Below are 17,816 nucleotides of genomic sequence, written 5' to 3'. Positions count from 1 at the left end.
TTGGTATTAACTTGTTGGGATGTCCTGGATCCCAAGGAGGAGCCAGATGGCCCAGGGTCTGTAATAAACAGCCCAAGGCCCAAGTCACATGTTGGGGGATGCTTGGTAGTTTCTGCAGGAGGGAGACCAGGCATTTGGCTTAAAAGGCACTATTTGTACTGCCCACTGCCAGGAAGCAGGTGGAATATATGAAGCCTGTGGAGCTGGTAAAAATGACTCTCCAAAGTTGGAGTTGGGGGAAACCTGAATTTGTGGCATCCGTTGCTTTCGGATACGAATATGCCCACGATGGCCAATTTCAAGTTACCACATGACCTCAGAGTGCAGGGCTAGGAAGAGAGAAGTTTATGGTGGAGCAGGTGTGGGTCCCTGTGAGCTGGCTCCAGCACACCACAGTTAAACATTGCCTGGACCAGGAAGGAGGACGTCCCCCTATCTTTGGAGCATCTGTCCTCTTTCTCCTCCTGCCTACCTTTCAGATCTCCAATGAATCATGCCTTCCTCTAGGAAGCCTGCTGCCTGCTCCCGGGTCACACCATCAACCAGCCTGTGGATTCTCTTTCCCAGCACTTAGAACCACTCCCCGCACCCCGCCTGGATTACCAATCAATCACAGATTGCCCTCCTAACTGGCCTGTAAGCCCCATGAGAAGCGCAGCAACTACATATGGGTTTTGTCCACCAAGGTGTCTCGGGTTCCCAGCACAGCTCCTGGCACAAAGACGGTGCTTGATAAAGAGTTAATGAAAGTTGAAAGGAAGACATGAACGGAGTCCTGAGCAGGGCTCTACTGCTCACATTGTGACAGGCACTCCATCCACTAGATTTTTGGTTTTTGGTTTCCTTTCCTACCTTTCCAAGAGCCCCACCATTTATTTTAAGAAGGATTGCATGATTTCTCATGATTTTTTTCAACTCTACCATTCCATGGATTTTTGAATCAGACAGGAACAGCAGTTGCCTGTGTGTGTGAGTGTGTGTGTGTGTGTGTGTGTGTGTGTGGTGTCTCACAGGCGCAGACAGGGGCAGATGACAGAAGCAAGCTACAGAAGACAAGAAGACTTATGATAAAATGTTTTCATTTCCTTTTTATGACCAAGACTACAGGGTCATAGAAGAATGTGTCTGACAGCCAGCCCTGTGATACTAGATTGACCCCAGTGATATTTTTCCCCCAATGCCTAAAGTTCCTTGGAATTAAAGTTAAAATAAGAAGTGTCAGTCAGATAACAACCTTTTATCCCCCATGGACAGGTATAATCCTTAAATGTCCTATAGTCCCTAAAGCCCAGAATGCGTGCACACAGTGAGGACACTAATTATTCACTAGTGAAAAATAAGCTTTAAGATAGGCAATATCAGCCAGGTGCAGTGGCACATGCCTGAAATCCCAGTGACTCAGGAGGCTGAGCCAGGAGATTCACCAGTTCAAGGTCAGACTCAGCAATTTAGCAAGGCCCTCAGCAAATTAGTGAGACCCTGCCTCAAAATAAAGGGTACTAAGGAGGGCTGGGGATGCGGCTCAGTGGTAAAGTGTTCACTAGGTTCAATCACTGGTATGAAAAAAAAAAGAAAAGAAAAGATAGGCAACATCCTTGCAATAAGAATTTAAGAATTAATCCCAATTACCAATATTGGCAGGACCCAAAAGTTTCTCCATTTTTATATGTTTGCTTAGGAAAATAGGCAGAAAAGAGATGTTCTTACAACATCTTTAAGTTTTGGTAGAGTTTTTAAAAAATATTTTTTAGTTAGAGATGGATGCAATATCTTTATTTTGTTTATTCATTTTTATGTGGTGCTAAGGATTGAACCCAGTGCCTCACATGTGCGAGGCAAGTTCTCTACCACTGAGCCACAACCCCAGCCCCTTTGGTAGATTTAAAAAAAATTTTTTTGGTAATTGTAGATGGACTGAATACCTTTATTTTATTTTTAATGTGGTGCTAAAGATCGAACCCAGTGCCTCATGCATGCCAGGCAAGTGCTCTGCTACTGAGCTACAGCCACAGTCCAAGTTTTGTAGCTTTGATGATAAATGAAACACTAAACAAATTATTTCTGTCCAAGAAATCTAGAGCTTTAAGATTTTTTTTTTCCTATCCGGGTTTTGCACTTTCTGGCAGGGGTAAGGGCAGAAGTTAAGCCCTGCGACACTTGCCCTTTGCTGATGACTGAATTAAATTCCTGTCAGGGGCATGGTTCCCTTGCTTTTTTCACATCCCAGAATGAGGTCTGAGAGCCAGGAGGGATCAACTCCAGGCCTGTAATAAGAAAGGAAAGGGGCTGATCCTGTCTGTGCATAGCATGGCATTGCCTTTACATGTGACAAAGCCTCGTGGAACCTGTGAGGAGTGGTCCCCAGAAGTCTGTGGAAGTGGCTTTTAGTAATTGCTCTGTAAAAGGGAGAGATTGTTGGGGTGGGGGCTGCACTGTTCCTGCCTAAATTCTGGAATAGTGCCTTAGGAACCCGGGTTAGGCCTATGTAGTAGCTTGACCAGAGCAAAGAGATGGCAGCGGAACTAGCCGGGGAAGACTGGTCTTGATAACAGGAGCAAGAACCACAAGAAAGTTCTGTGTTTTGAGGCTTATGTGCCTCATGCCATGTTAACCATTTTCTAAGCATTGTTATATTGAGTCATCACAGCAACTTTACTCCCCCCATTTACAGGTGTCTTCACTGAGGTTTACCCCACAAGTGAACAGGAAATCACACTTTGATACCATGGCATCGACCTGCAATCCTTGCATGGGGGTCTCCTCAGATTTTAAACTCCACCCCCTTGCTCTCTCACTTTACAAAGACCTCCAGCTCCAAAGTATTCCCATGATTCACTGACTACTGTCTGGATTTTACTTTCCAAGATTTTACTCACATAAGGAGAATGGCTGCCATGGGTTGGACAACTTTTATGCACCAAGTACTGAGCTAAGTATTGCATGTCTTCTCTCCTTGAATCACTATTTCATGAGGGAGATATTATTATTATTCCTGTTCCACAATTGAGGAAATTGAGACTCAGAGGGAGTTTATGTCATTTATTTAAAGTTGCAGTTAGCAGGAAGGAAGGACCAAGGCCAGTCATTGGCTTGCCGCCTTGTCTGTGAGTGGTTTATCACCTTTTAACAGAGATCATTTGATGGCTGCTCAAAAGCACTTGCCCCAGGGATAAGCATCAATCAGTCTGAGCCTTTATCACCCATGTGTTTCTTGGTATGAATGAAGGTTCAGATATCATGTTTTCATGGGGAAGTGGGAGGACATCAAACCTGTCTATATCAACAAGGGGACTTAGTGGTTGAAGGGGGACAGATAACAAGTTGGCAGATGGGTTCTGTGAATGAAAAGTCAGCAAGAAATGTGAGCAGTTCTGGAGACTTAGGGACAGACGGTCAGCCTAGGTGTTCTAGAATTTTTGAGGCAGAGTGACAGACAACCTCATTGCCCCAGCCCTGCAAGGCACACAGTGCCCAGCAGCTATGAGACTATGTCTGCAGGAAAATCCATATTTTTATAGACTGAGTCAGGGCTAAATTAGACATAAGGGTAATCCAACTCATCTGAATTTCATCACCATTATATCACTCTTTAGACCTTGTAAATTTTCATAATAATGTTTTTGGTAGGTTGGAGTAAGCTGGCTACCTCTGAGGTGTGTTACTTTAAACCTACATTAACAGACTAATAAAATGAGGTGTTGGCCAGCTGATCTCATGTAGTCAACTCCTCAGAAGTATCCAGGCTGCAAGACGATCCACAGTCATAAGTAGTCGCCCTGAGGTGGACCCAAAGACACAGACCCTGACCAACACTATCCCTTGGAAAAGATGTTGGGAAGGCCACAGCTCTGTACCTGAGGTTGGGCATGTCTCTATCAGGGGAGTCTCCAAGATCTACAAACCCCAGAATCTGTATCACCTGGAGTCAGAATCTTGGAGATGTGATTCTAATCCCCATTCTCCCATTTCATCTCCCTCAAAACTTGGACGTCAATATCATTATTAGGAATGGCACAGAGGGCTGACCTAGAAGGAGGGGACGGAAAACCCCACCCATCACCTGGCAGGTGCTAACCACCATTATACATGATTTTACTGAAATGACTGATTTTCAATGAAATGCAGGATTCACGGGGGATGATGGGTCAGAGTGTTTTAGAATCAAGACTATTCCAGAACTGCATTTTTCATACCATGATCTCATGTGCTACCAACTCTATATAGGCCAATATGCCCGCACAGGACACATTGTCTGCCTGGTTTTGATTTTATTCCTTATTTGCCTTCCCAGTATCCCAGGTCCAAATAGCCCCTTTACTGGGCTTCAGGAAAACCAATGGTAGAAGCACCCCCATCCCCATCTGCTGCCCAGGTGAGCTAACCTAGAGATGTCCCCTGAAGATATGGGCTCTTTTCTACTGGGCTCCACTCATGGCCTGAGCCACCCCAAGTTGAGCTTGCTCCTTCCTGGTCCTTCTTGTGTTCACTCTCCTGACTCTTCTCCAATTGTATCTTGGATCCCTAGGCCTCTAGCTGGGCTCTCCACCCTACTAAATATTCCAGTCCACAGCTGACTCTAACCTTTAAGAGGGCCACCCCAGGTGCCCGTGTGCTTGAGAGGAAGCTAGATGTTGAGGCCACAGCCTAGTTGGGATGACGCATGGCATTTTTGCCAGAAGTAGTGGTTGAGAGGTGATGCCAGCAAGCCATTAAGATGATGACTTTTGAGTTCTCGCAGAGTTCTGGTTGAGCTCTCGTGGGGATTCCTGAAGAGTTCTCATTGGTTGGGGAAGTGCCGGAGGAGGGCTTTTCCGGTTGGTGGTTCCTGGAGGAGCCGTGTGGGTGGCCTTCGGGAGAGTTCCCAGGGAGTGTGTGTGGAGTGTGCTGGTGGAGTTCAGAAATAGTTTATTCCTGCTTCAGTGGCTCGTGATTTGTGCCCAGCCAGACTGCGGCAGCCAGTCCCCAAAGTCCTGCTCTACTTTAGGGCCAGCTAGTCTGGAGGGACCAGCAACTCCAGAAACTCACTCTGTATCCTATGCCATGCTTCCTCCAAGAATGCCTTCTCCCAAACACTGAATCCTGCAGCCCTTCCTTTCCGGCCCCTTTGTAGTAAGCCATGTCTGTGCCGTACCTATCAAGTACATGTTGAGTTACTCACCTGACAAATATTTTCTGAGCTCCTACTATGTGAACTACTTGGTGAACACAACAGGTCCCCTGCCTTCATTCCATGTAGAAGATACAGTAAAATAAGAAAACAAGTCATAGAATTAAGTACTATGAAATAAATGAGCAGTGTCAGAATGAAATATGTGATTAACAACAACAAAAAAGAGGGGAAGCAGGCAGGTCTGGGGGAGATTCAGGTCAGGAGGTGACCATAGCTTGCACAAAAGAGGCAGTAGGAGATGGTGAGAAGCCACTGGGTTCCGGATGTATTTTGAGGGTGAAGGCAAAAGACTCATTGGTGCACAAAATATGGAAGACAAGCAGGGAGGTAGAATCAAAGATGATTCCTAGACTATTCTGTGAGCATAATTATATCATTACATCAAATGGGGAAGACTCAAATAATACTAGGGAAAGAGTAGTTTGAAGGTCAAAAATTCTAAATTTGAGAAGTCCACTCCAGATCTCCGAGCAGACATGCCAGGACAACGTAAGAGCCAGGGGGGCCCCAGGGAGAGGTCGAGAATGGAAACACACCCAGAACCTTAAGTCATATTTCATGTCCAAGGGAAGATGAGGTCATTCAAGAAGAGAATGATCTAGAAGATACAGAGGATGTTGTGGACCCATGAGGGTGCAGGGACATTGGGAGCACTGTGTGTCACCGAGGTATCCTGTCATTGTTGTAACATCTGCCTTAGATGAGTACCATACCCACGTTTTGGACAACTGAACAACATAGCAAAAGTCACCTCTTTTAAGCTTAGCACTGAGGAGTACGTGCTAGGAGTCCTATTTTATAGCCTGCCTCTGCCATGTGTTGCCTCTGGGCCTAGAAACCCGATGAGTTTCATTGCACATGCCTGCTGCCTCCACAGTGCCCTTGGCTGCTTGCTGCCTCACAGGGGCCTGCCCAGTGCCTGGCACAGGCCTCCGTCCCAACCACAGCAGAACACCTGGTTTCTGCCCTGGCTTTTGTGAGTACTTCAACATCTACTCCAGCATTTGGGATGGGCAGCCACTCATCTGGGGCAAGTGACTGTCAAGGTCCCTCTCCCAACCGTGGGCAGAGCCAGGACGAACACCTGGAGTCTCCCACTCCTTGTCCAGGTCTTCACATCCAGCCTCCTATATTTACACCCCAGGTGTCTTCCCAGCCATCAGCCATACTCAGTGCAAGTCCCAGTTAGGTATGCAGGTAAATATTTTTATTTTCACTCTGCGGATCAGGATGCAGAGGCTCAGAGTTTCTGTAATTTTCCCAAGTCATACAGATAGCAATCCAGTCATTCTGAGAAACACCCTCATCCCCTAAATCTAAGTGCTGTTGAATTGGAATAATCTACATCTGACTTACTATTTTTCTTTCTTGTGGAACACCTTTCCTAGTGCATTAAAGAAATAGCTTCAGACAGGTTTGTGGAAATTTTCCAAGCAACTGTGTTGCCAGTCAAAATTCTGTAATAGGTCCAAATTATTGAAGAAGTTGAAGTGAGTGGAAGGTATGTGCATTTTGACATATTATACGAGATGTATTTATATTTTGGGATGTATTTGTTGCTTTGTTGCTTTATTAAGCCCCCTGCTTTCTGAAGCGTCTTGTTCTTTCTTTCTTTCTTTTTTTTTTTTTTGGAAAAATTCAAAAACAACAGCACTTAAAAACCCCACCCCTAAAATATTTTCTTTCATTTCCAAGATAAAGAGATGCTGACACGTGGGCATGAAATCTGGAGTCAGACTTTGGTGTCTGATCTCTTCAACAAGGAAAATAAAAACATCGCCCAGCGTTCACACTTTGCCTGTGGAAGCCCAGAAACAACTCTGTAACCCAGATGAAAAGAGAGGTCATTCGTTTCATGCTGAAGGAACATTCTGGGTGGTGTGTTGCTTCTGGGGGTAACTGTTTCCATTTGTCATTGCAAGTTGAAGAAAGGGTGGAAATGCACTTTTCCTCCCCTTTTGGGCACAGAAAAAAAAACAACAAGTCAGCACTTGCTTTTTACTAAAACACAGGTTTAGGGGCAATGAATGTGAACATCTCTTTACTGACTGGTGAGCAGTCCACTTGGCCTCCCCAAGGCTTGGCTCAATAGTTCCCACCTATTCCTCTGACTAACTTATTCTTGTCTTTTTGAGATATGATGCATTCTTCCCTAAAAGAAGTTACACTGTACAATTCCCCCCAAACCAAAGGCCCAATATTCTTTCTGATGTGGAGATGCTAACACACAACATGGGGGTGGAGGGAAGAACAGAAGTCCACTGGATTAGACAAAAGAGAATGAAGGGAAGGGAGGGAGGATGGAAATAAGAAAGACACTAGAATGAATCAGACATAACTTTCCTATGTTCATATATGAGTGCACGACCAGTGCAACTCCACATCATGTTCAACCACAGGAATGTGATCAAAATTGTAATAGATTGCAACCCATGTACGTGTAATATGTCAAAATGCACTTACTGTCATGTATATCTAAAAAACAACTAATAAAAAAACAGTATTCACCTGCTCAGACGGGGTTTGTACAATGCAAGCATCTCTCTTGGCTACTAATGTCATTTAAAAAGAGCACTGGTCTGGGACATTAGCTCTGCAGTGAGTAGCATGTGGGTGGTGAGGGGAGAAAGGATAGTCTTGTGGAGGGGGAAAGTACCTTCCAAGCCAGGTCCATTTTCTTTCCTTCTGTCCCTTTGTCCTGCAACTTCAAATAGAGAATTGGGGACTGCCTGGAAAGAGCAATGTTTGGTCTGGACAGGAATTCAGCATTTGAGGAGATGTCACAAATAATCCTCTTTGAGTCTTAGTGAAAATGGAGCCCAGAGGGAGGGCATTTTACTAGAAGAGAGTTGGAATGAGCCCCAGGGGAGCCAGAGAGCTACAGAAGGAGGGGGTGCGAAAGCTTCCCTGGGAACAAAGAGCCAGGCAGTCTGTCATCACTGATCTGTCTTCAGGGCTACATTAGCCAGGCTCTCAAGGAAATTGGGCCACGTCACCTTTGTGGCCCTTTTGTAGAATCTTGGTGTGGGTCACCCTTTCATGTGCCCTCCACCAGAAACAGAACAGCTGAGGTCAGTGACAGACTGCCCCTTGGCTGGAGTTAGGATGGGGGCTTGGTTTATCTAAAGGTGTCAGTTCTAGTGTCACATTAAGAGCCCTGAAGCTACTCAGGAAAGAAATGTAAACGCTCCACAATGGGGTAGCCCAAAGCCTCACTCCCCAGAAATTGTTAGTTCTCTGCACTGGGCAGGAACTTCTTTAGAATTTTGATGATATCAACATTTTAATAATATCTTGGCTCCATAGTCCTTAGAAAAATATACTGAGGGGAAAGGATATGATCTTCTGAGAACAGGAGCCACTGCGTCCACACTAGGCCCAACGCATTTATCCAGATTCCGTGACAAGGCCAGGAAAGGCCACAATAACCCTGTGACGGAATCTAGTAGCAGAGAGAAGGATGCTTTGTGCCCTCTGGACAATCACTGTCATGGTCGAGTGTAGGGAAGAGGATTGCAGAAAGAGGGCTCTGCAAACAAGAAATGGGAGAAAGAGGGTGGAGAAAGTGGGGCCAAAGACAAAATCAGATCGTTCTTTCTTCTTTGCTGAGTTTGTCAAAGAAAAGCAAAACTCAGGGATAAAAACACGGAGGGAAGTCCGAGTTGTAATGAAGTTGAACAGTCACTGAGAAAGCAAATGGGAGAAGGAAGAGGTGGAGGGGAAGGAGGGAGAAATGGGAGAGGAGGAGGATAAAAAGAGGAAGGTGGAGGAAGAAGAAGAAGAGGAAGAGGAAGAGGAATTAAAGACAGATGACCAGAGCAGCTTCCCTGGCTAGGGCCTCCTTGGTGGCAGGCCTAGTAACCAGCACTTCATACATCTTTGCCACTTAGTCCACACAATAGCTGTATCTATGGGGGAGTAATTCGTCTCACTGCACAGAGGAGGTCACAGATGCTTCCAGAATAAAAGTTACTGCAGATCCTAGGCAGCATCTTGCTTCTGAGGTGCACTTTCTCACTGCGTACCGTGGATCATCCCTCTGGTGAGGGGACATCACTAATAAAATATTTCAGAAATATTGCAAATATCTGACAAAGCCATTTGCTTGGAAAAGAGTCAATCCAGGAATCCATCCAGAGAACATAATCGCTGATGTCAGGCACGGACTGGTAATATTTTAGGCAGTTGATGCGTGCTTTTGCAAAAGAAACTATTTTCTCTGCTTTCGGAACCTAGCAAATTCATCTGCCCTGGTGGGCAGTGCACAGCCACCATCTAACAATCAACTCTAAAGGAAAAGAGAAATGCAAAGGATTTTGGGACTCTATGAATCCACCATTAAGAGTGGAAGTGTCTTTCTCAATTTTTGGTGAGTACAACCAGGACCTGAAATTAGATTGCTTTTCAGGGGAGTGTGTATGTCTCCACCCTGGTTTAGGGCTTGGGGACAATTTTCATTTGACAGCTAGGGGCAGTGGCAGGGTTGGCTGAATCTGATTCAGGTCATAAAGTCCAGACCAGAGGGCTCAGAGTAAGTCAGCCCCGATGAGCCGTGGACTAGGTGACTTCACTCCAAGCAATGTGCACGATAATTGAGAAAACATGTTCCTGTGATGTCCTCATGAAAAAATCCAGATTTACAAATATATTTTTTTTATTCCTAAGAATTCTTTGAATATTTGCCGTGCATGTCTATACAGCCTCCCAGAGCACTTCTCTTTCTTACTGGTTGTGTTTTTCTCCTGTGGTCCGGGTCAGGTTTTCAAGGGTGGGATTCTGAGGACAAGCGGGCAAGTGGCCACAGGCCTTGGGGAGAAGCAGGAAAGGAAATAACCCAGGCTTCTGTGCTTTTCCTGCAGCAGAAAAAGCAAAAGAGGCCCAAGTCCTTGAGAGACAGCTGTAGGCAAGGTTCAAAAACAGCAGTGTGGATAAAGGGCCAGAGGTTGCTGCCCTCGGGGATGGCCACAACCCCTCTCAGCTGACGAGCATTGCGCACCGAGCTAAGGCTTCCTGGGCATTTGACATATTCCAGATTGTAGCAAGGGTTTTCTGGCATTTTCTCCCCTCCCCTTCACAGTTGCCTTCTGAAGTCAGCATTCTGATTCACTTTCCTGGATGAAGAAACTGAGGTTTACTGGGATTGAGTAAGTGGTCATACAGTTAATAAAAGGCACAACTTGAATTCAAAGGCAGTTCCAACTGATTTGGTGCCAAGACTTCTAGAATATCCTACCCACCTGCAAGATACCCCCCCACCCCAACACACACACACACACACACACACACACACACACACACACACACACACATGAAGCTTTTCTAGAGGTCTCCTGGTCATTCCTGCCTCCCACTTCTTAGAGTTCTTGGGGCCATACAAAGTTAGCACTTCTTCAGCTATTTCTTGGCAATTTTCTCCAAGGGTATTAATTTAGATAAGAAGATTAAAAAAAATCCCCCACATAGGTTTTGTTTGAATGGTAATTGATGTTTTGAAAGTAAAGAAATTACATATTCAAACTCAAAACTTTGACTTACTTTGAACAGTTGTCAACTCAGCCACACTAGACCTACAACACTGCAAAGCAGCGGATGGCCTGTCCCCTTTCAATGGGTCATATCACTTCTAGCTTCCACTGTCCCTACCAGGCTATGTATGGCCTTACTTGTGCATATGATCGGATGAGCCTCTGAAGCAAGTTTAGTTTGAGTTCTTGAGCAAACTTCTTGGAAAAGGATCCAGAATTGTATTGTGAGTCCCCCAGCATGGCCCAACTCCTTAGTGCATTAATAAAAATGCTAATTGAGAGAAGGAAATCAACCTGGTAGCCTGCTATATGGTGAACCAACCTCCCCTGCAGGGCAGGGATCACGGGTTCTTTACAGTTCAACAGCTCACCCATGGCTGGGTCTGGGGGAGTATGTGCCCTGCCACCATAGTATTTCAATTCCTCCCTCTTTCCTTTTCTAGTCAATGTGACGAGATACTCAACAATTCTAAAGACACAGAGGGGTTGTTATGTAGGGAAGAGAACCAAATCACTCTGAAAGCTGCCATTCTCCAGCACTGATTAACATTGCTGACAGAAAAGTCTGAGGAGACGTTTGCCCCCCCAAATAAAAAATCACAGGTGAAATACCCCCAAGTCTCCTTTTGCTGGGATGTTATGAGGCAAATAATTCGGGAGATGAAACGTTGGGCTGAAATTCCATCCAAGTGACAATGTTAATTACAGAAGGTCAAAATAGAGGTAAGTTCCTAGAGAAGACTTCAGTGTCAACAGAAAAGATTTCTTATTTGAATGCAGCAAAGTTTTATATACACTGAGACATATAAAGATGTTGTCATGGTCCCTTTAGTGAAGGGTTCATGAAGGAAACTGCCCTTGGATCAGCCCCCAAGGAAAAGTACCAGGTAAGGAAGCTCGTTTTTGTTTGGTGCTTTCTTGGCCAAGCCCTCGAAGTGTTCTGCCCACACCAGCTCACCTGTGGCATACAGTCAGATTGCCAGCGTAGGCACTACTATAGCCTTGTTGTGAGATAAGGAACTGGGTCCAGGAGCTGCCCACCTGGGTGTCTGCTCTGCTCTGCTGGCAATGATGTCTCCTTTCTCCCTACTTATCTAGTCTAGCATCTTTCAGGCAGTTAGAACCCAGTATGACCTCTCCCTTTTTTAAATCTTACTTTTTTTTTTCCTATTTTTATTTTTTTGGTTGACACATCACCTCCATCTACAGGGAGCCTGCCCCCCTTGGCATCTCCCACACACTGTGGAGGTTCGACATGTGGTTATTTACAATGACAAGGTAGTATACCTCAGTCTGCTGACCTCTAAGCCAGGTCTGCTCAGATCCAAAAACAGGTTGCCATTTCACTAGACTGAGCAAGAAAGAAATGCAAATCACCTTATGAGAAACGAGGGTTGTGATCCGCACAGTGACGAGGGACTGAGAACAGAATGCTTCCCCCTCCCTGAGCAAGAGCTGGGCTCTTGGGGAGGTTTCCCTCAGAATGGAAAGTCCTCCTTGGGCTCATGGAAGAACAGCATGCAGGGGGAAGGAGATAAATACCACCAGCCCTTGCTACTGAAGGAACAGCCAAGGGAAACAGGAAAATCAGTTGGTCTGTACCAGATAGCAAATACCTGTGGTTACTGGGAAATGATTCCAAAAGTAGTGGATCATAACTGCCCAGCATGGGATGGCTTCTGTGCGATATTTAGGCTGTTTGTTCCCATTGACCTCATAGCCAGATCCCTCCCCTTGCAGGGTTCTCCACCTGCAAAAGCCACGTAGGCAGTGCCAAAACCTCTCCGGCTGCTTTGCCTAGCGGTGAATTTTCAAGGAAGTTTTCTGGCTGTCTGACTCTGACTAATACTACTAGTAATAAAAAAGACTTCCCACACGTGAAAGAGGTTGGTCAAACTCTTGGGCAATTCAAAAAGCATTGTAGCTAGTCCCACTTCACAGATTTTTGTCATTAGACCAGCCTCATTTGGGAACCTCCTTATATCTCCTGCATCCATTTTCTCTCCTCCTCCTCCTCCTTCTCCTCCTCCTCCTCCTCCTCCTCCTCCTCCTCCTCCTCCTCCTCCTTCTTCTTTTTGGCAGAGGGACAGGATTACCACTAGGAACTAGCTCCAAGCTCTGATAGCCTTGACCCTGCATTGATTTTCATCTCCTACTTCTAATGATTTGGGAGTGAGCACCCAGGACATGTTCCTATAATACCTCCCATAGATATTATTCCCTTCATACCTTTACACTATAAGTAAACAAGTGGTTTTGGGTTTTTCTTTTTCTTTTTTTCTTTTCTTTCTATTTTTTTTTTTTTTGGTCCCCTAGTGAGATTCTTGGTGAAGAGGTGAGGATAACATGAGCTGTTCTACTTGAAAATAAACCCAGTGCTGGCTGCAAGCACCACCCCACTAGTGTAGCATTTTTTTTCTATCAACTGTCATGTATTGATTCTCATTTATTTTCGCAGCTTGGGTAGAGTTGTATTATTTGGTATCAATTTGTACTCACGTTGTATTAAATGCTGTCAGGGCTGAGGGTCGTGGTGGGGTTCTGCTTCAGGGGAAAGATCTCCTGGTGCCAGAATATGATCCATTTAGCAAAGGAGAGGATTTCCTCCTGATGCTGAGGACTCCCGGGGCAGGCAGTCTGCCTGTGTTTTTAATAGCATATGGCAGAGAAGGAAGCTGACATGCTCTAATACCCCAGTTCCCCTCCACACACACAGACTCTTTGGATTTCTTTTCCTGTGGGTTATTTGTAGTCAAATTCTACTCACAGAAGGCAAAGAGTGACACTTGACAGGATCTGGACTTTGGAAACCACAATTCAGGGACCTAGTACCAGACCAAGAAGAAAGGCCTTTTTTGATTATTTTCAAGGGAATTCTCAACTGGGAGCAGCAGTATCTTTAATTAACAAGCAGTTAGCCTTTTATGGGGGCATGCTTGGCTATCACAATGACATCTGACATTTAGAAGGTGAGATGGGGATAGGTACTACACTTTCTGTGCTGTGTAGATTGATCGCACTTAACCAAGAATTGCCGTGAGATGTCAACAGTCCCATCGAGAAACAATATTAAATCAATCCACTGGTCTCATAGATTTCCTGAGTAATTTAGTGACTTGCTCAAGTTGCCCCAGTGACTTTCCACCCGTTTATATAAACCACCATGGGAAGTTTGCCCAAAATACAGGGGGAAAATATCAAGATATCATCTCAACTTTGTAATCTGATTCCTGTTAAGCTCTAATCTAAGACTAACAGTCTATAGAAACTCCTCAAAAGCATGTAATGTAGCCCACAGAAGAGCAATGAAAACATACTGAACCACAAAAAAACCCTCTCCTCTATGGTATGTTCTCATTTTTCTGGTCTTGGTTAAACTTTGTGGCTGAAGGTCTATTCTCCTTAGTTCAAACAGGGATATTTCCGCGCCGGGGCACACCCGAGTGAAAGGCCAGTGACCCACAGCCTCAATTTCTCTATTTGCACATTGGCCTGTGGGTGGGGGAGTTATCCTCGTCTAACTGCCATTTGGAGTCAGGATCTTAAATGTCACCCTCACCCTCCTATCAGGAAGCAAGGTCCCCAGGGAATGGGTTGTGGAAGAGTCTTTCATTCTCATTTATTTGCCTGATGCCACCATACAGTGTTCTCCGAAACTAATAGTTGATAACCCCTTCCACTGATTTCTTGGGCCTGGCCAAGTCTGACACCTGGCAGTCTGCAAGATTAGAGATGTCAGTCAAAGAAACAGACACTTTCTGGGAACATGGGTGTATGCTCACAGACATCCAGGAATTTGATGCACACCCTTAGCAGACCTTCTGCTGCTTCTTGAGAGTAGAGAGTATTTGCTGCCTGCAAAGGTCTCCAAGGCCTGCGATGGACCGTGAAGTCCCTATGAGTTCCCACTGGCAGAAGGTAAATGGCTGGGCCCCTGGGCCTCATTCCAGTGTTGCTATCTGTTGGGGTCTGGGCCTTGGCCCTACTGCATGCCCAGTGGAGAAGAGCAGTGGCCCTATCTCTGGGTAGTTTCTCTAAGCTCTGATGAAGTGCGCTCCACCAGTGCAGTTCCGCTCAGCACTCATTGAAAAATAAAGTGGCATTTTGCTCATTAGTTTAATCTTAGTAATGATGAGAAACTTCCCCCAGGCTCTAGCCCTGCCCTGCCATGCCCGACTCTCCCTGCTGATGTCGGCAGTTGGGCCCCCTTCAGATTTCTTCCTGAAAAAGAATGGTACTGTGGAACCTCACCTTGGGCCTACTGGCCCTTGGGGCGGGGGAGTAATGGGGTAGGCAATAGAGCCTCCTTCCTTGCTAAGCATTAAAAGAAGGGAAAGAGTCATCAGCACTGGATGATTGTCCTGAGTAGGCCCAATTCGCCAACTCTCTGGAAGCCTGGTCTACTCTAGGGTAAGATGGTTGCCCCAGGACAGCAGTGGCTCCAGCTGCTAGCTATAAAATCTTCAGAGGTACTCTTACAGTTCTGTCAAATCAAGTGTCCCCCAGAGACCTTGGTCTCCCATTTGCAGTGCCCCCGATAGATTTTCTCTTTCAGGCTTAACAATGTATAAAAAGGTTGAGAAAAGAGCAGTGTAAGGATATGACAGAATGTGACACTAATTCCATCTCCTTCCAACTACCAAAAAGAGGGACATTCATTTCTTCTGCTAGTCATTGTTGGCTGGGCCAGTGTCAGCTCCCACACTACTCTCACCCTCATCTGCAAGTCCCCTCTGAACCTCTGGGTATAATGCCCACTGTGAATTAGCATTTAGGTCATGCAAGTTGACACCTGACTTATTCAACAGAAGGAACCCATCAGTTCTAATGTAGCCTTTCTTTTGTGACTCTGCAGAGAAGGAAAGTTTCAGACATTCTAGAAAAATGTAAACACAGGGCAAAAAGGGATGGCAGGGAGCAACAGCTGCTACCCTTCTGTATTGCTTTGAAAGGGAGAAACAGTCCCCCACCACCCCAGCCCAGTACACTTAAATGACAATTTCAAGAGTTGGAAGACCTGGAGAGAAGCTCCTGGTGGGTCCTTCACTGCCATTGCTGAATTTGCAGAATGAAACTGGTCATGTATGTATGGGGTGGAGGGGACTGGCACTGTTCAGAGGATGGAGGCAGGACAATTAATCAAGTGCCTTTTCTCCAGGATTTCCATTGGCTTCAGATGACAGATGGGGCAGAGACACCCAGGAGAGCACTATTTTGGTTTCCAGCTGGGAACGTGCACTAAGTTTTCCTTAATACCCACAGCACCCAAAAGGCTTTGCTCTAATACACTTTAATACACGAAACACCCATAAATTATCCTTCAAACTGTTACAACTTCCAGCCTGGAACTACTTGGAAAAACCAGCCTGGCAAGCAGACTCTTTTTTTTTTTTTAATCTCTCAAGTCATAGGAGACAAGAAAGTTCAAGCAGAAAACACCTTCCATAAGAATCTCAGAGATTGTGTGTGTGTGTGTGTGTGTGTGTGTGTGTGTGTGTAATCATTGTAATCAAACGGAGCTCAGCCGCTTGCTTGTTTACATTGACTCAAAGTTACAGCTCCCTGACCCCCAAGTCCTCTCTGTCTCCTTTACAGCCTAGCCTCCTGAACCCAAGGCGCTGCCCGCCCCAACCCTGGGTGCCAGCTTCTCCCACACCTAGCAGTAGACGTTTGGAGGTAAAGCATAAAGCGTAAGACCCAAGTAGCAGGATTAAACTTTGGCGTCTTCGAGCTGCGGATATCCAGCACATTCCGTGTAGGGCCTTAGCATGTCGGACCCTGCGTTTGGCGCGCAAGCTTCTTATGTCAATCCCCGGTCCCACAATCGCTACTTCCATTCCTCTTGCAACACGCGGAGGAGTTCCGAAACTCACGTCCATTCCCTTCACCAAGTCTAACACGCTCTACCCGTCTCGTCCCCTCATCTAGGGGCAACGTAGCACTTTCCCGACTTGGCGCATTCCCCAGCCCGCGCGTGTTGTACACTCGCCCTCCGCAGCGCTGGCCACCAGTCCGCCAGCCCCCGCCAGCTTGCAGCCAGCGCGCGCATCCCTTCTCTCCGTGCTCATTTGCTCTTTCTCACTTGCGCGCAGTTCTTTTCTAACCCGCGAGCTAGTCCTCCCTAGCACAGCTTTGCGGCTTCTGCAGGCGCTAGGGGTGCCTACCAGACTTCCAACTCTCCTGGGACTGGGAATTCCACGACCACGGTGAGCGGTGCTTCCTCGGACTCGCCTCCCCACCGAGGGTCTCGCGCCCCGACACCCACTTTGGGACATTATTTTCAGGGGGTGCATTTCAGCCCGCGGGAGCTTGGGGAGGTCCCCTGAGATCTCGCCAGACCAAGATCCATGCATACTCTCCTGGGAAGCCCAGCCACCCCGGCCCGCCGGCGCCCTTGCCGGCGCCCTCGCTGCACCCCTCTCGGGGCTCGATTCAGGGCAGCCTGACTCACCGATGCGCTCCCCTCCGGCTCCCAGCGCTCTCTGCTGTGCCGGAGCGTGAAGCTGCTGAAACAGGCTTCTTCAATGTTTTTAGCCCCTCCTCCCGGTCTCCTGAGTCACACTCGCTCCAAATCCTCCCCCCCACCCCACCCTACCCCTCCCCTCCCCACCCCGCCCCCACCCCCAGCCCCGCACCTGCCGTGGCTGGGCGGAGATGCCTGGCTGTAGGGGGTCCTGGGGACTGGAGATCCACAGCTACCAGGAGGGGGGCCCGACCAACCAGGGAAAGATTCAGACCTCCAGCGGGCAAAGGGAAACGAATCCGAGTCCGAAGGGCAGCGCGCCCAAAGCCCGCACGGGGATTTTCTGGGGCACCAAGAGAGTGCTAGCCCCCGATGCAGATGGGTCAGCGGACTGGGGCTGGGCGGACTTGCTCTGAGTTCCCCTCATCTCCCAGCCCTGCCCCATGCCTTGCCAGCCTCCTTCTCCTCCTTCGCGTCCTGGGTTTGCCATGTGTTGCTCCGGGTGCCCCGCACATCACCTGCTCCCTGCAGGTCTGAGTGAGCTAAAGGAGCACCCAGGGGAGCTCTGTGAGAGTCAGGTGCCAGGACTTTTCTGACAGGAGAGGGCGGCGGCTCTGAGAATCTGAATCAGCTAGAAGGCTCCCAGGTAGGGGCGAGT

General features: G+C 46.9%; 1 protein-coding gene across 2 annotated transcripts in view; it reads right to left on the bottom strand.

The window, feature by feature from the left end:
- The window catches only part of NGF (nerve growth factor), a 48,953-nt gene extending 31,724 nt beyond the window's left edge, over positions 1–17,229 (bottom strand). The window contains exon 1 of one of the 2 annotated variants that reach the window (XM_081305496.1): positions 17,147–17,229. The gene's annotated coding sequence lies outside the window, so the exon portion shown is untranslated. Of the gene's footprint in view, positions 1–13,194; positions 13,215–17,146 lie in introns of those variants that run through there. The other variant, XM_081305495.1, reaches the window with a different exon arrangement.
- Positions 17,230–17,816: the final 587 nt, after the last annotated feature.

Source organism: Spermophilus citellus (genome assembly GCF_964194105.1).
Source record: "Spermophilus citellus genome assembly, chromosome: 9".
NCBI lineage: Eukaryota > Metazoa > Chordata > Mammalia > Rodentia > Sciuridae > Spermophilus > Spermophilus citellus.
This window is presented reverse-complemented; position numbering and strand designations above follow the sequence as displayed.